The 4000-nt window shown below is 37.0% G+C and overlaps 1 non-coding gene across 1 annotated transcript; it reads right to left on the bottom strand.

Moving 5' to 3' along the window:
- Window positions 1-3229: 3229 nt before the first annotated feature.
- LOC128280051 (small nucleolar RNA R71) lies at window positions 3230-3336 on the bottom strand. Its single transcript, XR_008270232.1, has one exon. It is a non-coding gene; the product is annotated as a small nucleolar RNA R71 (small nucleolar RNA).
- Between the last annotated feature and the right edge of the window lie 664 nt (window positions 3337-4000).

Below are 4000 nucleotides of genomic sequence, written 5' to 3'. Positions count from 1 at the left end.
AATTTAGTGGGGTTAGTGCTGAGGTTGCCTCTTGAGAAGCACTTATTTAGAGTCTAGGCTCGACTTTTACCTTGTGGGCTGATTTAGATAGGTTCGTGGAGCCGTAGCTCCTCTCCCTTATCTTTAAAATCCTTACAGTTATAAATTTTAAGATGATGTCTGTTTACCTTGAAAGTGTCATGGGTTGGATGGCTTACCTCTACTGTGCCATATGGAAAAACGATTTGGACTATGAATGGACTTGACCATCGTGATTTTAACTTCCCAGAAAACAATTTGAGCCTTGAGTTGTATGGTAGGACAAGATCTCCAACTTCAAATTGCTTGTGTTGCCTTAAACGAGCATCATAGCGGCACTTCGTGGCTTCCTTGTATAATAATGAGTTCTCATATTCATTAGCTCGCCATTCATCTAACTCATTCAGCTGCATCAATCTCTTCTCACCTGCGAGTTTGGGATCAAAGTTTAGGAATTTTATAGCCCAAAATGCTTTATGTTCTAGTTCAAATGGTAAATGACAACTTTTCCCATAAACAAATTTGTAAGGAAATGTTCCTATGGGGGTCTTATAAGCAGTTCTATAGGCCAATAAAGCATCGTCTAATTTTACTACCCAATCCTTCCTATTTGACTGTACAGTCTTTTCTAGGATACGTTTAAGATCTCTGTTTGTGATTTCGACTTGTCCACTAGTTTGAGGATGGTAGGGGGTAGTTGTTCTGTGGTAAAATCCATATTTCTTAAGGGTTTTATCAAATTAAGCATTACAGATATGAGTGCCCCTATCACTGATAATTGCTCTAGGTGTTCCAAATCGAGAGAAGAGTTTCTTAAGGAACCTCACCACCACTCTAGCATCATTAGTAGGTAAAGCTTGGGCTTCTACCCATTTGGACATATAATCAACGGCTACTAAGATGTATTTATTCCTAAATGAGCTAGGGAATGAACCCATAAAATCAATACCCCATACATTAAATATTTCACATGAAAGCATATATGTTTAGGGCATTTTATCTCGTTTAGAAATATTACCTGTTCTCTGGCATTTATCACAAAAAGTAACATGCCTGTTAGCGTCTTTGAATAGTGTAGGCCAATAAAAACCTAATTCGAGTGTTTTATGTACGGTCTTAGTCCCACTGTAATGTCCTCCAATCAGTCCTGAGTGGCAATGTTCCAAGATCTTAATTGCTTCTGACTTTGATAAACCATAATATATACATATTTTTACCCCATGCTTGGCATATTTATGGATGATTTTTCCTTGGTTTCATTGAATTTGATGCTTCTAACCCTTTGATTTCATGTTTTATACTCAGCAAAGCCTAGGATAGTAAAAAAAGCGAGAAACGGGCCAAAAACGGACAAATTGGGCCTAAATCAATGTTTCACACGGCCTAGACACTTCCACACCGGTGATCCACACACCCGTGTATGACACACTGGTAGACCACACGCCCGTGTGTCATGGCCGTGTCAACATTAATCGAAGTCAGGATTACACACGGTCGTGTCCCTATCGAGCCCAAGTCTAGTTCTACTCGGAAAAGGCTAATTTTGGGCTATTTTGGGCATTTGAAAGCCTATATAAACACCCTAGAAGAGGATTAAGGGGGAGACGGAGAGTAGAAGGCAAGGAAGTACTCAAGAACAACCATTGGAATCACCTCGGAGGCATGATCTACATCAAGACTGAAGATTTCCATCCAATTTCCTAGAAGTTCTTTAGGTTTCTTTATGTTTTGTTGTTTTCCATACTTTGAGATGTTTTCCATTATTATCATGAAGTAAACTCCCTAAATACCTAAGGGAGATGAAATCTAAGACGAATCTTATTACTTTTTGATTTATATGATAAATATTTGTTCTTATTCTTAATTGTGAGTTTTAATCCTTGCTTTAATATTCCAGGATATTAATTCAGGTTTTTGATGTGCTTATTCAGTGGAGAAAAAGTCCCTGTTTAAGAGTAGATCATTCATAATTAAGCAGAGTGGCATGCAATCCTAGAGATAGAACGACATAAATTTGTCGGATTAGAGTCAAATCTAATAAGGGAATCCATAAATCGAGTTAATGGGTCTATAGGGTTTTAATTAGAAAGAGATTTCAATTAATCAACCTAGAGTCAGTTGTTTTTAGTCTCGAAAGGGATATTAACATAAAGCAGGGATTTCTACGGAATAAGTCAAGTGAATAAATCGTCTAATTCAAAGGTAATAAGTGAAGTCTAGGTGGATTCTTTCTTGGGTATTGTCCTCTCAATCGGTTTTTCAAAAGTATTTTCCAACCTTAATCTCTGTCGTAATCTTAGCTAATTAGATAATTAGTTTTAGGTAAACATTCTCTTAATTTTTAGGCTACATAATAAAAAGATAGTAATTACTAGTACTTTTAGTCCTCGTAGATACGATATTTCCAGTCTCACCATAACTATACTACTGTTCGATAGGTGCGCTTGCCTTAAGTCGAATTTTTAGTTAGTTTAGTGATCATCAAGTTTTTGGCTCCATTGCTATGGACTAAGATATTGGGAACGCTTAATTTTTATTACTTTAGCCATTTTTTATTTTTATTGCAATTTAATTTTGTTTTTATTTACTAAATTTTATTTTCTTTATTTTCGCCATGTTTTTACAGTTTATGACTAGAAAAAACCCGTCAGGACCTCTACTTTTTGATAGTGAGATAGAGAGCACAGCTCGTAGAAACCGAAGAGAAATAAAGCGAAGCCTACAATACATTGTGGAAGGGAAAGAGGATGATATTCACACAACAACCGATGAGATGGCTGAAAATCAGAATAATCCCTTACCTCCTATGGTTGCTACAAATCCAGTAAATCAGAATCCTGTTCCTCGTACTATGTATGATTATGCTAAACCTACTTTAACAGGAACTGAATCGAGTATAGTTAGGCCTGCTATTGCTGCAAATAATTTTGAACTGAAACCTAACACAATTCAGATGATACAACAGTTTGTTCAGTTTGATGGTTTGCAGGACGATGATCCAAACAATCATTTAGCAAACTTTCTGGAATTCTGCGACACTTTTAATATCAATGGAGTTTCTGAAGATTCCATTCACCTTCGGTTGCTTCCATTCTCATTGAGGAACAAAGCTAAACAGTGGTTAAACTCATTACCACGAGGGTCAATCACAACTTGGGAACAAATGACCGAAAAATTTTTGCTTAAATATTTTCCGCCGGCTAAAATGGCTAAACTAAGGAATAATATTTCTTCTTTTGTGCAAATGGATTTAGGAACACTTTATGATGCATGGTAGAGATACAATGATCTATTGAGAGGTTGACCTCACCATGGATTACCCCTTTGGCTACAAGTTCAAACTTTCCACAATAGGTTAAATCCTTCGACTAGAAAAATGATCGACGCAGCTGCTGGTGGAACTATCAATAACAAAACACCTAAAAAGGCTTATGAGTTCATAGAAGAGATGTCACTGAATAATTATCAGTGGCAAGTCATGAGGACAAAGCTGACTAAAGCAGCCGACGTTTTTAACATCGATTCAGTTACTATGCTCTTTAATCAGGTAGAACTTTTGAATAGAAAAATTAATGGTTTACTTGACTCTTCACAGGTTCATCCAGTAATGCAGTACGATGCAAGTGGAGGTGGAACGAACAATTTAGAATATCCATCCTACGACCCTAACATGGAGAATGAGTAAATAAACTATATGGGTAATAATCCTCGACCCCAAAATAATCCTTATAGTAACACCTATAATACAGGCTGGAGGAACCACCAAAATTTCTCATGAGGAGGCCAAGGAAATCAAAGACCACCACCCCTTCCACGCTTCCAACAATATCAGCTAGAGAAAAAGCTGAACCTTGAGGAGATGATGACAAAATTTATCTCAGTAGTGGAGACTCGTTTTCAGAATACTGAAACTACACTTAAAAATCAGCAAGCATCAATTCAAGGGCTCGAGAATCAAATAGGACGGCTGGCTAAGATGATT

The sequence above is a fragment of the Gossypium arboreum genome, chromosome 8 (genome assembly GCF_025698485.1).
Source record: "Gossypium arboreum isolate Shixiya-1 chromosome 8, ASM2569848v2, whole genome shotgun sequence".
Classification (NCBI taxonomy): domain Eukaryota; kingdom Viridiplantae; phylum Streptophyta; class Magnoliopsida; order Malvales; family Malvaceae; genus Gossypium; species Gossypium arboreum.
Note: the sequence above shows the minus strand (reverse complement) of the source record. Positions and strands in the feature narration are given on the sequence as shown.